The sequence below is a fragment of the Patella vulgata genome, chromosome 1, assembly GCF_932274485.2.
Source record: "Patella vulgata chromosome 1, xgPatVulg1.2, whole genome shotgun sequence".
In the NCBI taxonomy this organism is placed as follows: Eukaryota; Metazoa; Mollusca; class Gastropoda; family Patellidae; genus Patella; species Patella vulgata.
The window spans coordinates 53,624,629-53,650,706 of NC_065879.2; the positions used below are offsets into that span (position 1 = coordinate 53,624,629).

The window sequence follows — 26,078 nt, forward strand, 5'->3', positions numbered from 1 at the left end:
GAAGGTTCGAAAAATCACGTTTTTGGCATGCGGATTCTCTAGAGGTCACAATTTTTTTTCCGATTTTAAAATCCGTTTAAATATATCACCATTCCACCATAATGACGGTTGAATTAGAATTTCGGGAAAATCGAAATGAAACTGCCCGACAAAATGGCCGAACTTTGTACGCAAATTGTGTAAAAGTATGCTACGAAGGTTGTGGAACCTGTAGAGGTCACAATTTTTATCTGATTTTGATGAAACTTAAAACATATCTTTATATCCCAAAGATCTCAGCCCCTTTTGATATTTGCGCATTTCAGACCATAACTTTCTGGATTATTGCCCCTGATTGTACAAAAAATCTCGTTTGTTTTTAGCTTGTTCTCTATCCATCTCTTGCAAAATGTGGGCGTATCCTGTCTGGCAGCCGTTGGTTGAATATAATACAAAATATAATTCACTTTTGGGCACAAAATGTTTCATTATTTTGAGAAAACAAATAATACTAAACGTTTTTCTATTATCTCTTTTGCACGAGTCTTATTTATATTTATCTAATCTGCTACTTATATGATGTAATGAGTACAGCTGTATTTTTGTGACTTGTAGAAAGAGACATCTCAAAGTTACGACAAAAATAACACGATAATACGACAGAGTATTGCGTCAATACTGTTGTGATGTCGTGTTGTCGCGTTATGAAAAGGGCGAGATTTAACATGGCCACTATCAGCCACTATAGATTTTAGAATTTTTATAGATCGTGGAATAGTGTCTAGTATTGACGAGAAAATTCCTCGGGATTTCCGGCATGGTTGTCCCTTGTGTGGAGCAACAATGAACAATAGTCGCTCGGGTGGAACGAAAAACCAAGGTCCCGTGTACACAGTGACATGTACGTAAATGATCCCTTCGAAATAAGAGTAGGTCGTTAAAGCGCCGATGTTTGCGCAAATTTTCCACATAGCACACTGCACGTCTTCATTAGCCCAATCGGTGCAGAAACGCAGCACGTGAAACTCCATTTCATTTCTACCAGACTGCCCAAGTAGTGTGTCGAGAGTAGACCATAACCAGTTCGCCGTTTGAATGACTTACCATCCCAGCTAAGCTTGCCATCTTTGTTTGTATCCATCGTCATATAGTAAGTATTAACTGTCCCTAAAGCTTCATCACGACTCATTCCAACATTCAATGCTATTGTTTCCAACTCATCACTCGATACGAAACCATCTCCGTTTGTATCTTCCAAATCAAACCATTCTCTAGCCCCAGTCTGGGTATAATCCGGTGTCGTTATATCCAAAATATACTCCGGTAGTAACTCGATTATACCATTACCTACAACATAGATATACCCCGGTATTAACTCGATTGGATTATTCCCTGTCCACTTTTTTCCCGCAGTTTAGTCTCAGAATCTGTTGCACGTTTAAGTCATGTTTATCAAAATACATTAAGCGCTCCCCAATGCAAAGAGGTCAGACAATCTGTGCGTGCAACCTTTGACGTCACTTGAGCAGACAGCCCTAATCGTGACACCCTCTCGGATTTGTCCTATGCGCGCCCCATGGGTGTTTTTCGGGGAATCCAGCATTTTTCTAGTAAGATTGGATGTCTCTACGTTCCATATATACCAAAATTGCCATCCTTTTATTGGAAATAACCACCCGATAAATACTTTTGTGGGAATGCATCTTTAACTTTACCATCCCCTACAATATAAATATACTAGTGTACCATCACCTACAATATAAACATACTTACAAAACTTTGCTCTAAAGAAGGGGGACGGACGTAGACTATAGGTATAGCAATGTATTCACGTTAAACTTGTTCCAATGAAAAGAAATCTGTATGTTCAGCTCAAGTATGCACAAAAATATCGTCTTTAGTACTTACCATTTAAATCTCTTCGTTGAATGAAATTGTTAACAGTTCTGCTTGTAATATGTGGCTGGTAATGACGGAGGAAATTTTTAACTTCGTCAAATGTGGCTTTACCGTCACCATTGGGATCTATACGGTGCTTAAACTGATTCTGTAATACTGAAATTTATAATCGGATTTTGTAATACTGAAATAATCATTTTATAATCAAATTTTGTCTGTGATACTGAAATTATCACTTTATAATCAGCAAAACTAGAAGTATCATAAACCTTTTATCTGAGACAAACACTACACACACCATTGAAACCCTCGGGGTCGAATTCGAGAAGTAGATCACTAATTATCCCAAAACAGTACCCAGTTGTCTGAGAAAAAGCCTCTGGCACTAACAAAGAGAGAGAGAGATGGGATTTAACGTTCACTCGACACAAATTGGGTAATTTCGGGACTAACACATGGTTCAATTTTATTTCAATAATTCGCTTGCGCGCAGTGGGAAGAAACCGGAGAAAACCCACGAGGTTGGACAGGCAACCCTACTCCTTGTCACGTCCAACCGGAGAATCGAAACTCCGCCAGTTGACTCAATGACAGACCATATGATACAGCGCGCACGTGCTTACCATTCGGCCATCCAACCCCCAAACTAACAAAGAAAACCGAGGTTTCGTGTAATAAATCAATAATGCAGGTACAAGATTTCTTGGAAGTTAGAATTCATGGAAAAGTAGGCTGAAATATTTGCTATCCGGACAAAAGTTCCCCAGAAATCAGGGCCCTGTTTCACAAAAACTTAAACTAAAATCACTAAAATAGATTTTAAATAAAATCAAAATGAAATTTTAAATTTTATGCATTTTACGAGGATCGATTGTAACTTAAAATGCAATTTTAGTAGATTTTAGGTAAAATTGCTTGCTCTCGCGCAGTGCACAATTCCGGCGAGGGCACTTAGGGTGTAAGCATAAATGCTTCGGAACTGAAAACTGTTGCCAGGTTGAACTAACCGTTACAGTACCAATGAGGAGAGTTTCATACGTTGTAACAATTTCTGCACATGGTCAGACAGTCGTAAAGAGATAGAATAAATAAGTTTATTGCGTATTATTCGTTTTGAAACGTATCAGTGGGTTGGTCTTGAACTTGCATGTCGCTTTCGTGACCTTGGCATTTCATTTACTCGCAGGCTTCAATGGAAATCAATAAACTAAATCGCTTGAATTTCGTAGTTTTATGGTATTTTGGATAACAGAAACTATTGAGAAATTATCACAAACATGTGATATTTCTGACTCAAACGATTAATCTAGACTAAAGTATTGTCGATTTTTAAAAGTATTTTTAATAACTTTTAAACTAATACACGAAATAACCAATGTTCCGATGCCTAGATTTGAAATGTCAGTCCCATGGACCCTTTCAATAATAATTTGAAAATGCCAAAGTGCCACACTCCTTATTGGATAATGCCTATCTATCTTACTAAATTAAAATGTGTTACATAATCACAGATTATCTGATGTTATAGACGCTTCCTGCCAACTTGACACCTGTTCGCTATCGACATCCCGGGAGTTCTTGGTCTATGTGATTATGTAACCTTACCTTGATGGCATGTCTTATTTAAACTTTCTTTGATGATAAGCAACATAATTATGTGATTTCAATGTCTCGCGTGTATGAACGCTTTAGTATATATGTATGAACTTTTCAACCAGTGTTTTATTACTTCTCAACCAGTGTTTTAGTGTTTTGCCATTTACATTTTTGCTCTTCATATAACCTTTAATCAGTGTATTGTTATTTTTCGTATTTTTGTTTATATATTAATTAGGTTAGTTACCATCGACTCCATTTATATTTAATTTTGTAATGGTCTTGAAAAGTTATTTCATATAATTCATAACTTTATTCAAAAAAAAAGGAAGGTATGTTACATAATCACAGATTATCTGATGTTATAGACGCTTCCTGCCAACTTGACACCTGTTCGCTATCGACATCTCTGGAGTTCTTGGTCTATGTGATTATGTAACCTTACCTTGATGGCATGTCTTATTTAAACTTTCTTTGATGATAAGCAAATGTTAAACCTGATATGATACATGATACATCAGCCAGATGTCTAATAAGATTCCTTTGTCTGGAATGGTTTATAAACCCAGATTAACAAACGAAAACAGAGATATGTCCGGATAGGACACGAGAGCGGAGGCCATGGGCGCCTTGGCACGTGACGACACTCAACGAGGGAGAGCGCCTGAGAGTTGGCACATTTGTGCCAAGCTAGGACATGGCTCCCTCAATACAAGTTAGTTATGGAGTCTTTAAGTTTTGTACATAATATGTTAGAAGAAGCAGAGAATAAAAGTATTATAAGATGTTAAACTAGCCTTGTCATCCGAACGTGATTAAAGAACCAATACTTTCACATATAAATTGGTGCCGTAGACCAGGATAACGTGTTAAGTCCTAACCATTAGAAGCTATAAAAAGGTGAGTCTTTTTCTAATCCTACCATGGCCACACGGTTAATCCTGACATTGTGCTATGTATTATAATTTAACTAGGAAATCAGCAGTGTATCATCACGCTTTATTAAATATCATGGTGTAGTTACTTAATTTAATGTATTGCCTTTCAAGCTAGTAGTGGAACAGTCCTTAACTATTTGTAGGAAAATGATTAAAACAAAATTGTATATATATATTGTTTGTTTTACAATGGGTCATGTTGTTTTTAAAGATTATAAATTATAAATGTTTGTTTTTGAACACATATTTTGGCATTTAAAAGTAGTATTAACAGGTTAATATCGAAAAGTAACATGTTTTGTGATTGTTTAACTAGAATTGGGTTAACAGTATCGTAATTTGGAATTGAACCCAATAACATTCACACAGTATTAACGCGTTTATCTCTAAGTTTTTTTTGTTTGTTTTGTCTATATGTGTATATTACCCCAAATGTTAATGGGATGCCCCGATATTTACGGGAGAGAATTTTATTTGTGATACCTCAATACTATGAAATTGGGATGACCCGATATGTTACGGGAAAAGTTTTATGTGAAACCCCAGTCAGGTGGGATTGGTTCAACCCCAGGAGAGGGTCGTGCTCAGAATTAAGAGAGATAAACCGTTATTAATTTTGATAAGTTCATTCAAAATATCTTATTAAAGATTGGTAAAATGTGTTCAGATAAAACAATATGACATCCTAATTTCAATTCTATCCATGTAAATAATAATGTAAATATCGTTAGATAGCTAATTTAAGTCTGTTCCACTTGCTAATTTGAATGTGTTGCTAAATGTGTTCAGATCATTCTTTATTCTTTATCTCGAGATAAAACAATATGACATCCTAATTTCAATTCTATCCATGTAAATAATAATGTAAATATCGTTAGATAGGATAGCTAATTTAAGTCTGTTCCACTTGCTAATTTGATTAACTATTAATTAAGTTCACTCCATGATATGATAAACAGATGATAAAACTTGGGCACGGGTTGCAGTTATTACATAGCACATATCGTAACACACCATTCCGGCCAGGTGGTATGGAAAAGATAAGACTACCGGAAGACACTGGCCCCTTGCCATTACGGGAAACTTATACAAGAAGACGACGGAATGAAGGAAGAAGAAAAAATGAATTTGTATCTCCCTACAGTTGGCTTCAAGGATTGTATTTCGCGCTTCTCGAGTGTGTGCGAACATTAGAATAGTTACAGTGGTTTTTTATGTTTTTTATAATTATTAGTGATTGTGTGCAAACATTAGAATAGTTTTACAGTGTTCTTTTTTTGTTATAATTATTAGTGATTCAAATAACTCACGTGTGTGCAAATTCGAATATTTTTCATTATATATGCGATTCCAGGAATGCGTGTGTGTGAACAGTAAAATTATCTGCGACATAATTATGTGATTTCAATGTCTCGCGTGTATGAACACTTATTATGTATGAACTTTTCAACCAGTGTTTTATTACTTCTCAACCAGTGTTTTAGTCTTTTGCCATTTACATTTTTGCTGTTAATATAACTTTTAATCAGTGTATTGTTATTTTTCGTATTTTTGTTTATATATTAATTAGGGTAGATACCATCGACTCCATTTATATTTAATTTTGTAATGGTCTTGAAAAGTTATTTCATATAATTCATAACTTTATTCAAAAAAAGGAAGGTATGTTACATAATCACAGATTATCTGATGTTATAGACGCTTCCTGCCAACTTGACACCTGTTCGCTATCGACATCTCGGGAGTTCTTGGTCTATGTGATTATGTAACCATACCTTGATGACATGTCTTATTTAAACTTTCTTTGATGATAAGCAAATGTTAAACCTGATATGATACATGATACATCAGCCAGATGTCTAATAAGATTCCTTTGTCTGGAATGGTTTATAAACCCAGATTAACAAACGAAAACAGAGAGAGGTCCGGATAGGACACGAGAGCGGAGGCCATGGGCGCCTTGGCACGTGACGACACTCAACGAGGGAGAGCGCCTGAGAGTTGGCACATTTGTGCCAAGCTAGCACATGGCTCCCTCAATACAAGTTAGTTATGGAGTCTTTAAGTTTTGTACATAATATGTTAGAAGAAGCAGAGAATAAAAGTATTATTATATGTTAAACTAGTCTTGTGATCCGAACCTGATTAAAGAACCAATACTGTTAGAAATGGTTAGCACGTGCGCGCTGTACCATAAAGTCTGTCATTGAGTCGACTGGCGTGGTTTCGAATCCCCGGTTGTACGTGGCAAGGAGTAGGGTCGCCTGTCCCACCTCGTGGGTTTTCTCCGGGTCCTCCGGTTTCCTCCCACTGCTAAAGACCCCTACGCACAAGCGAATTATTGAAATAAAATTAAACCATATGTTAGTCCCGAAATGACCTAGTTTGTGTCGAGTGGACGTTAAACCCCATCTTACTAAATTAAAAAAACAAATTTTTTTTCTCTCTCTCTCTCTCTTGGGTTTTTAATTTGGGGCGTCATCTAATTTCTTATATTGCCTTACAATAAAATAAACGGTGAGTCGCAGCTACATTTCCCTGCAATGAAAATAAATTGAATGAAAATTATTTTTGCGAATGATAGTATGTTTAAATTATATAACCCGGGCCATTGGCAATATTATCATTATTCCAAATATATCTATGTGTCGCAATAGATCTCACAACGTAGCTCTAATCAATGTTTGTTAATGTCGTGATTTTAAGTTAGGAGAGGGTGACGGCTGTCCTAAGTTAAAATTGAGTTTAGTTAAAATTGTCCCTTAAATAGTTTTGTGAAACGCCACTATTTAAGTTAAGATACAATTTTACCTTCCGATATTATTTTAGTGGATTTTATCTAAAATGCTTAAAAACGTTCTGTGAAACGCATCTATCTTAAGTTAGGATGGAATTTTAGTTTAAGACGATTTTAAGGAGATTTAAGTTTTTGTGAAACAGGGCCCTGGTCTTTTAATTTAGGTTTTGCATATCATGTTCACGACTTTGAAATAAAAATGTGGGCGTATAAAAAGAAATGCAATAATAATGACACATGCATTATTCATATAATCTGTTTTGTAAAGCATTAGCCATATGTCCATTCATGTATTCTTTAAAAAAAAAAATAGACGTTAAAACCTTATCTTGTAGATAATACCTAGAAAAAAGAAAGGTTAATAAATTGAATGTATTCGCCGGAGTACATGTCAATCATTAACTTTGCCCAGCGCTAGTTTCATCAAAGCAACCTGTCAATGGCAGTCATTCACACAGGCTATGTAAATTCATGTAAATAAGGAATTGTAGCGAACACAAGTTAAATCGAAACTATGAATAAGTTGTTAAATGCAACCATGTCTTGTCATTCTACATGTAAATCACTAGGTTATCAGAAACACATCTAACTTATTCCTCCTACAAACTATCTGAGAATAACTCAAAGTCAACGACAACAACCAACAAAGCGTTAAATTTGTGAATATTGAACGTCGATACGCCACTTAAAATAAATCCCGTTTAGATTAGATTTGGTCGTGTTTCTTATTAGCCCCGTCTTTAAGATAAAACCTGACTAATTTCTCAACATGACACCCTAGAAACTGAACAAATCTACCGTCTAACAAACTGATCCGATAGAATAGTCAACAGTCAGACACAATCATTAATAAAACAAAAACATTTAAACGGAAATTAAAGCGGTCGAGGGGTGTTATTAGGCGTATCTGGCGAAAAGGATTTTAATCAAAACATTACAGACGAATAAAGATAGTGGTGTGAAATCAGTTGCAACTATATAGTATAATCTTCAAATTTTTATATTATCTTACGCTTGGATTAATCATTTGAAAATGTTTGGGTACTATCCTACCTGGTTTTCCCTTTGTCAGTGGTGGCAACAAAAAGCGCCTAATTCAGTTCGGATGAAAAATCGAGGACCAGTGTACACTTGACGTACATGACGGAAATTAAAGCGGTCGAGGGGTGTTATTAGGCGTATCTGGTGAAAAGGATTTTAATCAAAACATTTACAGACAAATAAAGATAGTGGTGTGAAATCAGTTGCAACGATATAGTATAATCTTCAAATTTTTATATTATCTTATGCTTGGATTGATCATTTGAAAATGTTTGGGTACTATCCTACCTGGTTTTCCCTTTGTCAGTGGTGGCAACAAAAAGCGTCTAATTCAGTTAGGGTGAAAAATCGAGGACCAGTGTACACTTGACGTACATGTTAAATAACTTTTGAAAATTGGAATTTGAAGAAGAGTATAGGATCAAACGCCGCTGTCAGGTCAAAACTTTCCTCATAGCCGTATGCAAGGCGTATGCTCGTCTTCGTTAGCCGAGTTAGTGCATCAAAGTAAGACGTTAAAACCCCCATTTCATTCATTTATTACATTTCTATAAAATAGTATACAGAGACGCAATGAAACCGCACCACTTTTATAAATCGGCGGCTGTAAATCTCGTTTGAGAGCTACACTTGAATCTTTGAATTCTGAATTTAACATCAAATCATGACGATAACACATTATCAATTCTTTCAAACACAACAAATTGAATACGAAAGAATGGAAATGCTGAAAACACAATTTTATGGTGCAGACATGGGGTATCAACTGTGGCTTTTAAAAAGCTAGAGTCAGTTCAACTCCTACTGTGTGAAGTTAAATCAATAACGAATAGCGAGACATAACGTGTTTCGTTATTCGGGATTGACAAAAAAGGATATTTTTTCGTAGAAATTTCATATTAACATCGTCCATTTGTCAAGTAAGCTGTGTTTTTCTTTATTTAATTCACGTCTGAGAAGAATGCTTCAGCAGTATATGAAATGAAATGGGGGTTTCACGTCCTACTATTCTGAACCGACTTAGCTAATGAAGACGGGCATTTGGTATGCAATGTGCTATGGACAGACAGCGGTACTACGGCCTACTCTTATTTTGAATTCCCACTGTCACAGTATCTTTCACGTACACGGGACCCCTGTTTTCCGCCCCATCCCAAGGACTACACGTTGGCAGAGCTCCCCCCCCCCCGCGTCCTGCACCACTGCTAAGGGGAACCACGCAGACAAGGGACCTCCTGGTTAGCGAGCCAGCGTTTTACGCACTGAGCCGTCGTGGCTCCTAATTGACTTATAAGAAGGATGCCTAGGCAGTAAACAATCATCTTCTCACGTCTATGCCATAAAACAGTTCATTGTTCTTTTCGAGTTTGGGGGGTTGGGTAGCTGAATGGTTGGCGTGCGCGCGCTGTATCATAAAGTCTGTCATTGAGTCGACTGGCGTTGTATGTGACAAGGAGTAGGGTCGCCTGTCCAACTTCGTGGGTTTTCTCCGGCTCCTCCGGTTTCCTCCCACTGCTAAAGACCCCTACGCGCTAGCGAATTATTTAAACCATATGTTAGTCCCGAAATGACCTAGTTTGTGTCGAGTGGACGTTAAACCCAATTTCTCTTTCTCTCTCTTTTCTAGTTTGAATAACGAATAAAGAGAGAGGACGAGCTTCGTTATTCGGGATTCAAATTTTGAATAACGAATAACGAGAAAGAACGTATTTCTTTATTCAAATAAAATAATTATTTTTTCTTATTTGGAATTCAAACTGTCACCGGTAATTTACCTACACGGGACCTCGGTTTTTCGTCCCATCCGAAGGACTATACGTTGTCCCTTGCCAGGACCTCCGTCCTCCACCACTGACAAGAGGGAACCACACCGAAAAATCCCAATGAACTTTCTCGGCCAACGCCTCACTCACTGAGCCACTGTGGCGCCTAATCGATTTACAAGAAGGGTGCCTCTATGCTATAGAACAATCCATTTTGCTTTTCGAGCTTGAACAACGAATAACGAGACAGGGCGTGTTTCGTTATCCGGGATTCAAATTTGAATAACTAGACAGAACATGTTTCGTTATTCGGGATTGAAATAAAATTATTATTTTTTCATAGAAATTTCATATTATTATTGTCCATTTGTCAAGTTAACTTTTTTTTATATTTGATTGACTTATACGAAGTATGCCCTAGCAGTAAAAAGAAGTCATAAAAAGTCTATTTTGCTTTTAGAGCTTAAATATCGGATAACGAGACAGGGCGTGTTTCGTTATTCGAGATTCAAATCAAATTATTATTTTTCTTAAAAATTTCATATCATTTTTGTCCATTTGGTAAGTAAGAAGGGTATTTCAGCAGTACAAAAAACATCTTCTATGTCACATAACAATTCATTTTGTTTTTCGATCTCGAATGAAGAATAACGAGACAGGATGTGTTTAGTTATTCGGGATTCAAATTTTAAATAACGAATAACGTGATAGAACGTGTTTCGTTATACAGGATTCAAATAAAATTGTTATTTTTTCTTTGGAAATTTCATATCATTATCGTCCATTTGTCAAGTAAACTGGTTTTTTTTATTTAATTGAATTATAAGAAGGGCGCCTCAGCAGTACAAAAAACCCTCTTTTCACATCTATGTCACAAAACAATTCTTTTTGTTTTTCGAACTTGAATAACGAGACAGGACGTGTTTTGTTAATCGGGATTCAAATTTTGATTAACAAATAACGATACAGAACCGTCAGAACGTGTTTCGTTATTCAGGATTCAAATAAAATTATTATTTTTTCTTCGAAATTGACTTATAAGAAGGATGACTCAGCAGTACATTGTCATAAATCAATGCATTTTTGTCCATTTGGCAAGTAAGAAGGGTATCTCAGCAGTACAAAAAACATCTTCTATGTCACATAACAATTCATTTTGTTTTTCGAGCTTGAATGAAGAATAACGAGACAGGACGTGACTTATAATTGACTTATAAGAAGGATGACTCAGCAGTAAATTGTCATAAATCAATGCATTTTGCTTTTCGAGCTTGAATAACGAATAACGAGACAGGACGTAGATGTTCTGTACTTCTCGCGTATTTTGATTGGCTGCTGTACACGACATATATTTAACCCCGCCTTCATGATGTAAAACCTATTCCGTTTTAAAATGTCGGACAAAGCCAGCTATTATCGCTTCGATTTAAAAGAGATGGTTTGTACCTATGTCAGGTAGGATTATATCCTTAATTGTGGTTTGATGTGGCAGGCACTGATCCGCATCGTACTTTACCAGATGGAACTATATTGTACCATCTCTTATCTCGAGACACACAGGGTCCAGAGATGGGGTTTCTTAATTATAGTAGACTATACTGGCACGATCAAGTCTGTACCGCTAAACAACCTCATCCGTACACATTTCATCATGATAATACAGCACGTGTCTTCATGAACTTCTTGAATCAAAAGAACGTGGCAGTGCTCATGTCGACCCTTTCTCCAGACCTCTCGTGGATGGAGCATCTGCTACACTTGTCCCGCCTTCTGTACAGACCTGTCCCACATCCTAAATACACCTGTGATACCAGTGGAAGGGGCCCCCAAGTCCACGAAAAGGGCAGTGAAAATGACGAGTCCAGAGGAAGTGCGTCCGTGTTTGTGTAAGTGACTCGATAATCTGAGAAAAGGACATTTTACTTCAGTGTTAAGCCCGTTTTCCATGTACGCGTTTTCGCCGGTTACGTGGAAACGGTCCCATTAAATTTGCATGAGACCGACTTTTTCGCCAGCGAAAACGCGCGCGGAAACGCCGCAAAAACGCGCACATGGTAAACGGACGTAAGGACCCATGTTTCCAGTACTATGACACATGAATCGTGAACGGGCTCTAATTTCAACTACGGCGACATAATTTTCAAAATTTCAGTACTTACCCATTAGATAATGGATGGTTATACAAGGCTGAAACAAACATCATTTACGATTATTGGTGTTATTAAATGGTTTGTAATGTAATTTATTTTACTTTGTACTCGTCGCTGTTATTTGACGAAGATAAATGAGTTTAAATCCTATATAAACGGTTACATGAAAAAAAAATGTTTAGAAAATATAAATACATCATCATATCTGTAGCAGTATCCTAATATTCACTGTGTAAAATATTCACCTGTGCTCTTTCTGGCATGCTTTCATCTCGTTCTGCTTCTCGTGGATGTAACGTCTCCGTTCCTTCTGCATTTCGCTCATCCATTTCTTCCAAAAAACTCGAGAGTTGACCTACTTCGCGTTTCCGGTTAAAACCATGATGAAGTGGAAGTGAAAATGTTGTTACTATGGGAACTAAAAGTACCAAGCTCACAAACCAGATATAGCTAACTAACATATTCAACGGTAACCTGTAAATATATAAAAGATATTTTAAAAGTTTAGCCTGCAATACCACACCGACGTAAACCCAGATGCAGGCTGGGACATACCATTCGATTATGTTCGCTAATGAAGGAGGAGTAGCACTTAAAAGTAAACCGACAAAAGAACGAGTAGCTGATCAAGATTTAGTCACCGGCCGTGGCCCCTGTGTAAAAAGTTTACTTTAAGCCTGGCCAAGGCAGTTAATGATGACAGAATGAATGTCAATATGGATTATTGGCCTTGAGTATGCTAACAGCTTAAACGTTTCCGATATTTTTTTCATTTGCCTAACTTATTTAACGAAATAAATAAAACAAAGACAGGTGAACTGATTCTGAATATTATGGAAATATTAATCCGGCTGTGAAATTTTATCTGGATGCCATTAGAGGAAATGGATTGGATGTTGTTGGTTCCCGAAATAAAATAAAAAATGTCCCAAAATATTAGCCCATGTCGTTTTCTCCAGAAGTTTGACATAGTGATAAACAAGTATTTATTGGCATTTTTTAAAAACAATATACCTTCATTACAAGAAAAACATTACTCGGGCTTAACACTGTTTACAATATTATCCCTATCAATTTATTTGTCAAATCTCTATAAACTTGCAATGACATATTCTCCATTTGTTATCCTGATTTAGAGTTCTCGTAATACTACGCTTGCCAAACTAATCTGGGCTATCTGAATGGGGGGGGGGGGGAGTAACGCGTGCACGTTAGATCATCAGGTCTGTCATTGAGTCATGTGGTTTGGATCCGATTCCCTACGATTTTTCCAATTAACTTACTACTGATTTGTCATTATATTACATTACATAAAATGTTATAAAATCTGAAAAGACACAATCAACTTAAAAACGTAAAAAGTATATATCAAGCTTCAAAGAGCTAGAAAAAAATTATTTGGCTGGGCCCGCTCGGGGTTCTCTCTTTTCTTGTATCTCTTTGCCGGGAATGTCGGAAACTGTTTAAACGTTACATGTAACAAATTGCACTTTTTAGTCCACTAGCCGTGGGTTTTTTCTCGGAAAAATCGTAAGAATACGGTCAAAATTTTGGTAACGCGCTTCGCTCAGCAACAGCCTCGTTTGCACCCCCTCCTTCAAATTGCCGGTATACGCCCCTGGTTAGTACAGACAGCGTGAAGTTGAATCGTTTTTCGTTATTCACCAATAACGATTAACGAATAACGAGGTGACTCGCCTCGTTATTGGCGAATAACGAGGGACATTCGTTATTCAGCTTGTTATTCGGGATTCAAATATGAAGCCAGTCATCACTAGAATAATGGATGCCAAGTATTCCCCAGTATCATAAAAAATAACAGAAAAACGAATAGCGAGCTGTTTGTTATTCGTTGACACCTCGTTATTTGGGATTCACATAATTATGAAGGTTTTCAGGTATCTTTAATGGGGATATTTCAGGAATTAATTAAAAACGATAACTATTGGCGAATAACGAGGGAGACGCTGCCTCGTTATTCGTTATTTAACTTGTTATTCGGGATTCAAATATAAAGCTAGAATGATGGATGCCAAGTATGCCCCCAGTAGCATTAAACACAATCCGAAAAACAGTCCAAATAAGCGATTAACGAGCTTTTTGTTATTCGTTTTTGACCTCGTTATTCGAAATTCAAATATGAAGAGGTGTTCAGGTATCTTTAATGAGGATATTTTAGGATTTAATTAAAAACGATAACAAGACAACAATAGAATAATGGATTGCAAAGTATCCCCTAGCAGCATAAAACTGGTTAATACAACTATTCGTTAGTCACCGCTTGAATAACAATCTGTTTTGTTTATCGACAAATTTATTATGCTATTGTTGTCTAGTTACCGTTTATAGTTAAATCCTGAAATATCCCCAATAAAGAAACATGATCACATTCATATGTGAATCCCGAATAACGAGGTGAAAAACTAATAACAAACAGCCCGCTATTCGCTGCTGAATACAGGGTTGTGTTTCGGGACTCTGTCAGTTGATGTTGGTAATGAATGTTCTGTCCTGTGTCTTTATTAGTTCGGGTTTTAAATTAGTGAGTTTATAGTTTTGGTTTTAAGCTAACATATACTCTTCAAAAAAAGTAGGGGATATTGAAATGCAAATACCTATGCAGGTTGTGATATGATAAATAGTCATGGACACTTGACATGCTTTGAGAGTATGTTCACAGATGAAGAACTTATCGCCCCAACAGAACCACTGAGCTGCACGTGCAACACGCAATAGCGCCATACACGTGGGAGGGGTTCATTCTCAAATTTGACACTTCAAGGAAGGGTTGGTGAAAACTGCCGCGTGTTGGTTCATCCTATCCATGTTTGCTTTCCTATCGGTTCTTGCATAAGATTTACTGTTTAGCGTATCTTTGCTTTAGTGTGTTACGTGTAATTTGCAATGAGACGTCTTCAACATGGTGAACGTCTACGTGCTATTGGCATGCTTCAAATCGGTTCTATACAGCGAGCAGTAGCCAATATGCTTAATGTGTGGGGAGGAATCACCATGACTGGCAGAACGGACTTGGATATTGTTCAAGGAAGGGTCACTGGTGTGTACTACCGTGACCACATCCTGGCACCGACAGTTCTGCCCTTTGCTCAACGTGCAGGTCGACGTTTCATCTTTCAAGATAAAAATGCCCGTGCCCACCGCGCTCGTGTCGTGAATGACTACCTCCAGCGTCACCATATTGTCCATATGCCTTGGCCAGCCACGAGTCCTGACCTTTCCCCTATAGAGCATGCCTGCATGATCGGGAGACGTGTTAGTGGACTTCAACTTCAACCGACAACACTGCAAGAATTGGCCGTGGCACTGCAAGAGGAGTGGGTCAGATTGCCCCAAATCGGGATTGGACGATTGATTAGGAGCATGCCACGACGAATTGCGGAATGTCTGAGGATTGGTGGGGCAATTACTCCTTATTAAGACAAAAATCAAAAACATTCATTTTAACTTTTGACAGTGTATCTCTTTGCGCGTGAAATGGGGCCGTCAAATAAGCCTCCCATATGAACTGCTTATGTTCATGTGTAGGCAATTGGCCTGTTATTAACATACACTGGTTACCTCTAATAAAAACAGCAGTGCATTTCCGCAGTTTTGTGTTGTTTCTGAATATCCCCTACTTTTTTGAAGAATATAAATTAGTATAAATGTGTGTGTGTGTGTGTGAAATATCTTTATTTAACGTCCGCTTCCACCGAGGTGAAATAGCAGACAAATGTTTTGGGTGGTGGATTTTATATTGTATGTTTCTGGAATTGTATTGTTGTGTTTTATCGGGTTAGTTCTTAATATTTCTGGTATAGTTGAAAGAATAACCCGTTGGAATCTTTCAGTTCTGAAGGTGGTCTCTTTCTGAAGAGGTTGTTTATCACGTAATCTGTGATCTGTGATTCTTTGTCTTGATTGGTTATTCATAAGTGTAGCTGGAATAAAACTAAATTACAAGCATGCATCTTTACCACATGTTACAGATTTTCAGCAAGATCACACATCGGCTCTTTTCCACAAACGGGTAAGCTAATTATTTTATAAACATTTCCTTTACTGTTTTGATTAGGTGTATTTGAAAGTGAAGTATGAGAATAGTCTCATGTGTGTTTGAAATATGATTATTTACGTAAATATGTGATACAGTAATGTAAAATTGTAAGTCGTATAGCCAATAGAAATATTGATAGGGTTGGATATATATGAACCTTTTCCCATGACTTGTAGTTTCTATGGTCATTTTGGACGTTAAACACGAATCCGTCGGAATTTTTGACCTAGGATGACTTTTGACCCTGGAAAATTCAATTTATTCAAAATGGCGGCCACATTTCATGTTGTTTTCATGTTTTTGATCAAATATATCATACACATACCGTCAAATACCTTTATATATAGATTTTTGACTTAGGGAAGAACGAAAAACAACATTTCAGAACAGGTGTGAGGCATCTGAGCCTTCAAACTATCAAAAACTACCAAAATCTCATTTTGTAGCAAAATTTGACATTTTTTGAAAACAATACTTTTCAGATTTAAACGTTTGACATAGTAAACACATTTTCACACAACAGTTCAGTTTAATCACCAAATACTCCTCCCAGAAGTTGATCAATATCAGTAGCAATGTCACTTTCTGGCCTTAAAGTGTTCTTTATAGACTTCCGTAATCCTACCAAGCAGAATTTCTCCATTTTGAAACGACCTGTTTCGCGGTCTTTCACACATACCAGGTGCAATTGTAAGCCTCAGGTAGGCGATTTCCTGTAGCAATTCATTTTCAGATAGACTTCTCAAGAAATTGAAGACTGTTAGCTGTTTGCACTGACCAATGGTTTTAAGTAATCGTGGTTTTTTTTCCTCCTTCAATTGCGCCTTTTTCGCTAAGTCTAACATTTTAGACAATTTCAGAGTAGTCATAAAGTCCTTCTCTAGTTTTGTTGCTGCCACTGTATCGTCTGACTTACTGGCCAGGCCCACTTCCATCTCTCTTGCTGCTCTTAAAGTGGCAAGAGAGATGGAAGTGGGCCCGTAAGTCAGACGCTACAGTGGCAGCAAGAAAGATGGAAGTGGGCCCGTAAGTCAGACGCTACAGTGACAGCAGAAAACTGAAGGACTTTATGGCTACTCTGAAATTGTCTAAAAAGTTAGCTTTAGCGGAAGAAGCGGAATTCAAGGAGAAAAGAACACATGATTACCTAAAACCATTGATCAGTGCAAAGAGCATGGCGGACCACTAACAGCTGAGGCTACCCGAGGCTTACAATTGCACCTGATATTAGACAACAGCGACGTTTGAAAGACCGCGAAACGGGTCGTTTCAAAATGGAGAAATTCTGCTTGGTAGAATTGCGGAACTCTATAAAGAACGCCTTAAGGCCAGAAAGTGACATCGCTACTTACATTGATCAACTTCTGGGAGCACTATTTGGAGATATAAACTGAACTCTTGTGTGAAAATGTGTTTACTGTGTCAAGCGTTTGAATCTGGAAAGTATTGTTTTAAAAAAAATGTCAAATTGTGCTACAAAATGATATTTTTCGTAGTTTTGAATAGTTTGAAGGCTTAGATGTCCCCCAGCTGTTCTGAAATGTTGCTTTTTGTTCTTTTCTACCTCTAAAACCTATATATATATAAAGGTATTAGACGGTATGTTTAGAATATATTTGACCAAAACATTAAAAAAACCATGACATTTGTCCGCCATTGTGAATAAATTGAATTTTCCAGGGTCAAAAGTCAACCCACGTCAACAATTCTGGCCATAAAAACCACAAGTAAACATTAAATAACAATAGCGCCGTTATTTACCCAACCCTAATATTGGTTATGTACACATGAATAATGGCAACTATTGTATATTCAGGGCCAAGTATAAAATATGTTTGTGTTTATAGCTATGAGTAATGCCAGCGTAATGTTTGTTTAATGGTTATGGTAAAAGGTATTAACTTATAGATTAATCAGCAACCTATTATGCGTTTACGCGTTTTATTACACCGTTCTATATAAGATATATAAAACTGTATCATGTGTTGTTTGTGGAGGATATATACTTATTTAAAACACTTTCTCTTGTTTTCAATCAAGAAGTCTATTGCTCTAAACTACGCAGGTTTTACTTACCACCTTTATCACACCACTGCAGGTGATGGAAAGGGTAGGTCTGCAATATAAATAACACCTGTTTTATGGAATAATCTACCATTTAGGTTAATATGTTGTACATCTCTGTATTCTTTTAAAAAACAACTTAAAACACATTTATTTAATCAGGCTTTTAACTGACTCTGTATACAATCGTTAACATGCCCATAATCGTGTTGTTTATGTGTGATTTACATTGTCACTTTGTAAAGTGCCCCTGAACATGTTATATGAAAGGGTGCACTATAAATATGCTGTAATAATAATAATAATAATAATAACTAGATCTGCATAGCAGATATCAAAGCTTTCATATAAACTTCAAAAGGGGTTATTAGAATCTATGAATCAACAACCACTCTGACGGAAGATATTCTCTGGGCTAAAAAATCTTTTTTCTCTCAGCTACGAGAGATACGTAGAATTAAACCGGCCCAGAGCCGACCGTGTTGATACGAAGCCGCTTATTTGACATTGACACATAACTGAAGGTGAATAGGCCTACCCGTCCAGTTAATACAATGGGCAATCTCACATCGGTCCACTAAAGAGAGGCACATGCTAGTCGCCCCCTACTTCCCCAAGACATTTAGTCCAAACCTTGACTCTCATACATATAAACCATTTGGTACTACATGTACATGTATTTCGTACTTATATCATATTAAACCCCTCGGCCGCCATGTTGAATCACACAGTATTTAACGTTCTATATCCTAACATCTTTATGAAATCAACGACAAATCTAAACTTGGGCACTCCAACCATTTTTATTTTTACATCATTCAGTTTTTTTTAAATAAGTAATTCTATCACAAATTATAGTGAAGACTGGACCACTAAACTAGTTACCCATCAGTTTTTCTTTGTGTTAATGCGTTCTACATTTTCAAAGCAATGATTCTTATAATGTGCGAGCCGCCATGACACCGGCGGATATTATAACTTCGATAGGCGAGAAACTTCAGGTAGCAGTTGGGTTTCATCAAATCATATAATTATGCGGTACGGCTTCACCTTTATTTCAATGGGAATTGGTTTATTATATGTGCAGTGCAGTTTTAGGTCAGTTTATGTGTAAATTAAGGGAGCTATACATAGGCCAGTAACCTTTTTGTAGTCATTTGACTAAAAAAAACTTGCGGAAAGGAACTCCGTAGGACAAGCCACTACTGTGGCAGGAGTAAGGCGGAAGACATCAGTAGTGGAACCATTTCTAAGTTAATCCCGAAGTGCGTTGCTATTGTAAGAATATATAAAATCGGGTTTCCGTTCCGCTTTTTTTTTTGCTGTAGTTTGAGTAATGAGTTAGAGCGTATATTTTGTATTCAAAAAATCATTGCAAATAGAAGACCTCATCCCCACCACCACCAACCTGTAATACACTAGCTAGCTTGTGTATTTCCATATTCCATTTCCGAGAGATAGATAGAGAACACGCGAAATATAAAGTGATTTTTCTTACAATCAGGGACCATAATTCATGAAGTTACGATTCGATATGCGCAAATATCGAAAGGAACCATATCTTTGGGTTATAAACATGCATGTAAAGTTTCATCAAAATCTTTCACTGTGAAAAACCGGGGCTAAGTCATCTGAAATCAAACAAATTTTACAATGTAGGTAGTGAAAACAAAATGTTATGTTAAGCGTTGTTCGAGGGTGGGGTGGGTGCATAAAATTCCAAATGCAAAGGGTTATTTTTCGTGCACGCCAATATGCACACAGGATTTCGATTTTTCGTCCTACCTAAAAAACTGCACGCAAAGTTAGTTGTCGGGCCTTCGGTCAAGAACCACAGACAAAGGGAGAGAACGGGGACCTCTGTTTTGCATACCATCCAAGCGACTAGGCACTAATCCTTGTACCATGGACGAGGGGACGGGCGTTTTTCGTCCCATCGAAACGACTAGACACAGATCCTTGCTAGGCCTTCCATACTTCACCACTGCCAACGGAGAACCACTTTGACCTCGGGTTTTCGTAACATCCAAACGACTAGACACTAATCCTTGCAAATCCTTCCGTTCTGCAGCAAATGAGCCACGCTGGCCTCGTTTTGTCGTAACATACAAACGACTAGACAATGTTTCATAATTTAGTCATGTTCGCGTGGGTGGGTTGGCAGCAGAATTGATATGTACATGATAGTGACACGAGGAGGGGGGGGGGAGCGGGGTGTACACAAATCACACAAATCAGAGCTTTGTAATACACGCATATACTTGATATACTAAATACACAAATGGCTGAATTTCGAGACATTTCTGGCACTCTTTTATCACATAATGAGAACACTGCATTAATTTCTATATATCAATAAAATATGCCTCAGTCCCATTGTTTATTTTTAAATTTGAATTAGACTCGTAACAAAATATATTTTCTGGCAACAAATAGCATATAAATAAAACTAGATTTACTTTCTGATTATTTTTTTTAAATGAAATCATTCCAGGGCTTTTATTGACATTTCAGAAAATGTAGAGTTGGTCCCATGCACTTGAGGCCAAGGTCCTTGAAGTTGTACAGCTGCACCCGGTGACCGATATTTATTTAACGGGGAATAAGTGATAATTCATATTATAACAGTAAATAATTAAAATATCCCATAGGGATTATAATAATATGTATATCATGTAGGTGTGCATGTAGGTTAAAATTGTGACCTCTGTAAATAGGCCCGTTCCTTGCATTTAGTTTTAGAGTTAGGAGTGCTAAAATTGAGAGAGCGAAATGGGGTTGATCGACCACTCGACACAAACTAGGTCATTTCGGGACTAACGTATGGTTCAATTTTATTTCAATAATTAGCTTGCGCGTAGGGGTCTAGCAGTGGGGGGGAAACCGGGTGATCCTGAAAAAATACACAGGTTGGACGGGCGACCTACTCCTTGTCACGTACGGAAAGATACCCCAGCAGTCAAAATAGGTCAAAATAGGCGATTTCGGTTTCTAGTGTCGATGCATCGTTACGGTCAGTTTAAAAAATTGTCTTTTAAGGATAATGTGTATAGTACCAATACCTATCACATACGGAAGAGGCGATAAAATCTCTTTGCATTTCCAATTTCAAAATTAATTAAAACCAATATTAAATTCCGAAAATCGTTTTTTTGCTAAAACTCTTTTCTTTTTAATGTGATCAAAATGGGGGTAAAGCACAGAGTCAGGGGTGGTAATGGGCGTATTGTGTCCTAATTTCATGGTTTTCGGACAATCGGTGCCGGTGTCACGGCGAAATTCCACTTTTTTCCCCTCATGGAAGCCGTAAATTGACGCAAGGAGTAGGGTCGCCTGTCCAACCTTGTGGGTTTTCTCCGGGTCCTCCCACTGCTAAAGACCCCTACGCGCAAGCGAATTATTGAAATAAAATTAAACCATATGTCCCGAAATGACCTAGTTTGTGTCGAGTGGACGTTAAACCCCATTTCTCTCTCTCTCTCTCTCCGAAAATTGACTTGAGGCCAGTGTCCTTTAAGTTGTACAGCGGCACCAGGTGACCGATATTTATTTAACGGGGAATAAGTGATAATCATATTATAGCAGTAAATAATTAAAATATTTCATAGGGATTATAATAATATATCATGTCTGGGTATTACAGGGTTAAAACCAATATTAAATTCCGTAAACCGTTTTTTTGCTAAAACTCTTTTTTTTTAATGGGATCAAAATGGGGGTAAAGCACAGAGTCCGGGGTGGTAATGGGCGTATTGTGTCCAAATTTCATGGTTTTCGGACAATCGGTGCCGGTGTCACGGCGAAATTCCACTTTTTTCCCCTCATGGAAGCCGTAAAACGACGAAAGGCAGGTGACAAGAACAAACGACTTGAACGAATGCAGGTATCACCTTGAAATTTTCAGGGTGCCTAGGTACCAACGTGAAAAGTTGCTCGCCGGAATTTAGTACTCATGGTACCGTTGGTTCCTGTGTAGCGCATGCGCGAAATCAAAACCAGCTAAACTCGAAAACAACCTTGTCGGCACGGAAAACATCAAAGGAGAAATTCGAATTTTTGAAATATTCAAATACCAAACATTCGACCATGATCTAGGCTATCCTCAAATGTATTAATTTCGGTAATAGGAGACAGATTCTCTAAGCCACGACCAATTGTGTATGTTTTCAAGCCCATAAATGTGGATTTTTCACTAATTTTCATTTTCATTTCAAAATGACGTCCATCAGTTGACCTAAATCAAAATTCTAAACCGATAGATTTTTAGGCTTTCCTTCAAGCATTCAGAAAATGTAACTCTTATGTCTTTAAGTAAAATATTGCAAAAGCCGTATGGACTTTTCACATTTTGAGATGGTGGCACTTCCGGTTTGCTCGACAAACTCCATATTTTGTGTACTCATCAGTACTGTCTTAGCTAGTACAGAAAAAATTTTTCAAGGCAATTTGACCTATATTTCGTCGATGTTTTTGAAAACTTTGATCCTTAATTTCACCAAGGGGAGATAATTTAGAAAATTTCCGAGGACATCATTGAAGTCGCATTGGCAAGATCTACTAACATTCTAAATTTCACGAAAATCGCACAACTATTAAAGAAGTTGTCAAATTGGTAATAACTTCCGGTTCGAAATGACAGCGACGAATTTTCGAAATGCCAAAATCCGAAATTGCAGATTTGAAGTAAATGTTTCAAGATACTCAAAGAAAAAAGAATTAGTAAAATAGGTCAAATAGTCACAGAGTTACAGCATTGTAGGTCAAATGCATTCCTTCGTAAAATTCGGTGATTTCGGATTCGTAAAACGTTTTGAAAATATATTTAATCAACAGCCACCACCAATTTTTGGGGGGATAGGTAAAAGTTTCAGAACGATCCTATGGTTAGATTCTGAGAAATCCGATTTGTGGACAAAACACAAAAAAAAACTAGATCTGCATAGCAGATATCAAAGCTTTCATATAAACTTCAAAAGGGGTTATTAGAATCTATGAATCATCAACCACTCTGACGGATGTAGAAAGGAATATATTGTTACTAAATCTGTTGTACTGTTTCTTGTTATGGTAAAGAAAACATGAATACAACTATGAGATTTGTATAGAATTGGCATTAATCAATATATTTATTGTTTAATACTACATGTATATTATAGATACAAAGTGAATTAAATGAACCCAATTACATGTACTTTATATAAGCAATGTTTTTTTATTCATCGTTACTTTGAAATCACATTATTTTCATTGATGAAAAAAAGGTTGTATTTGTACCGAATCCAAAAAGTATGTTGTATGACATTGCATTATCTGTACCAATTATTTATTTGCAAACCAATATACAATGTTTATTTCTACTCCAATATATTTGTTTCAACCCATGATAGTTTATTCACTCTTCTCACTTAAATACAAGAATAACACACGATTAAATTACTGAAACAAGTAATGCTGGTAGATTATAATTTGATATTGTATACCATTTACTCTCTGTTAGATAAGGCGACGTGGTAATCTGTTAGATAAACATACATGGAAGTATATGTTAGATAACTACAATTTATGATATATTTTAAACCAAGGAAGTGGCCTTTCTAAAAATAAAAAAAAATAAAGGAAAATATATTTCATACAATTGTTATACTGTTACTGTTATCGTGAAGAAACATGATTGTTTATTTAATGTTGTTTATGACAAACATGTAATCATGTACATTTTTTAAATAAGAACAATTATGCTACATGTATGAATAACTCTCAAAAATTATGTTTTCATCAATCCAAGTATTTTTTTATTTGTATTACTTGATTTATACTGAATAAAGATTACACAAACATACAAAATGGTGTTGGCTGTGTGACTGAATTCCTCGTTGAGAAGTGGTATCGGGTGTCCCATAGAGAAGAAGCAAACCCTCCTTGTGATACACTTGTGAACATTTTAAAAGACCCATTTCGCTGTGTTCCAGAAAAATCCCCATTATAGCTAGTGCATTACATGGTTGTTGTTGGGGGAAAGGTGGGTCTTTTCTATTGGCAATGATTTACTTTTTATAGGCCCACATTGAAATTTGGTCGTATATTGTCGTCGCCCCCCTTTTGCTGTTAATATCCGATTGACTTTAAATTTATACGCAGTGTTTAAGGTCATAAGACGAAGAAGCCTTTGATTTGCTCTGCCCAGGCAACGTTCCTGTGCTCCGATTGCCTTCAAATATGCACAGAATGTACCTTGGGATTCTAGCTATCACATATTAAAAATAGAAGAGTGTTGGATTCCGAGAACGTTCAAAATAAATTCAAAACCCGGCCCCAACAATCAAAGGTTTTTTGCTTAAAAAATTGCCGTATTTTATCGAATTTTTATTGTTCTTGATATCTGAGGATTTTTCTCAATTTAGTATGTGATAAATATCATCGCGGCGCAGCCAACCGCTAGAAATTCCAGAGATTTGGACCACCGGAATGATGCCTCAGCAGTCAAAAAAGGTCAAAATAGGCGATTTCGGTTTCTAGTGTCGATACATCGTTACGGTCATTTTAAAAAATTGTCTTTTAGGGATAATGTGTATAGTACCAGTACCTATCACATACGGAAGAGGCGATAAAATCTCTTTGCATTTGCAATTTCAAAATTAATTAAAACCAATATTAAATTCCGAAAATCGTTTTTTTGCTAAAACTTTTTTTTTTTAATCGGATCAAAATGGGAGTAAGGCACAGAGTCCGGGGTGGTAATGGGCGTATTGTGTCCAAATTTCATGGTTTTCGGACAATCGGTGCCGGTGTCACGGCGAAATTCCACTTTTTTCCCCTCATGGAAGCCGTAAATTGACTTGAAGCCAGGGTCCTTGAAGTTGTACAGCTGCACCCGGTGACCGATATTTATTTAACGGGGAATAAGTGATAATTCATATTATAGCAGTAAATAATTAAAATATTTCATAGGGATTATAATAATATCTATATCTTGTCTGGGTACAGGGTTAAAACCAATATTAAATTCCGAAAATCGTTTTTTTGCTAAAATTCTTTTTTTTTAATGGGATCAAAATGGGGGTAAGGCACAGAGTCCGGGGTGGTAATGGACGTATTGTGTCCAAATTTCATGGTTTTCGGACAATCGGTGCCGGTGTCACGGCGAAATTCCACTTTTTTCCCCTCATGGAAGCCGTAAATTGACTTAGAAAAAAAACGACGAAAGGCAGGTGACAAGAACAAACGACTTGAACGAATGCAGGTATCACCTTGAAATTTTCAGGGTACCTAGGTACCAACGTGAAAAGTTGCTCGCCGGAATTTAGTACTCATGGTACCTTTGGTTCCAGCGTAGCGCATGCGCGAAGTCAAATCCAGCTAAACTCGAAAACAACCTTGTCGGCACGGAAAACATCAAAGGAGAAATTCGAATAAAAAATGATACAATGATTTCACACAACAGGCCAGCTATTAGCCTCTCGATTGACAAGAGTTTCATCGCCCTCCATTCATTATAACCAATGTCATCGTGCCCTAAAGAATCAACAAATCAGCTTGCTTATCTCTGCTTACCCTAGGCAAAAAATGCTCATCTTTGAACTCAATCATGACATTGACCTAGTGAACGCCTACACCAAGTTTGAACATTCTAGCTTAATTAGAAGGAGAGTTCTTGTGTTCCAAAGTCCCGGCCCTTCAAATTGCTTCTATTTTTCATTTTCAATTCAAAATGGTGACCATCACGTGACCGAAATCAAAATTCTGATCCGATAGATTTTTAGGTATTCCTTCCAGGATTCCGAAAATATGACGACC

The 26,078-nt window shown here is 37.0% G+C and overlaps 1 long non-coding RNA gene across 5 annotated transcripts in view; it reads right to left on the reverse strand.

Moving 5' to 3' along the window:
• Positions 1 to 1,896: 1,896 nt before the first annotated feature.
• Positions 1,897 to 26,078, reverse strand: part of LOC126830657 (uncharacterized) — a 77,916-nt gene continuing 53,734 nt past the window's right edge. For 4 of the 5 annotated variants that reach the window (XR_007683907.2, XR_007683906.2, XR_007683908.2 and 1 more), the window contains 3 exons: positions 12,409 to 12,637; positions 12,173 to 12,200; positions 1,897 to 2,034 (listed from right to left, as the gene is read on the reverse strand). This is a non-coding gene — a long non-coding RNA (uncharacterized LOC126830657). Of the gene's footprint in view, positions 2,035 to 12,172; positions 12,201 to 12,408; positions 12,638 to 18,296; positions 18,327 to 26,078 lie in introns of those variants that run through there. The other variant, XR_007683910.2, reaches the window with a different exon arrangement.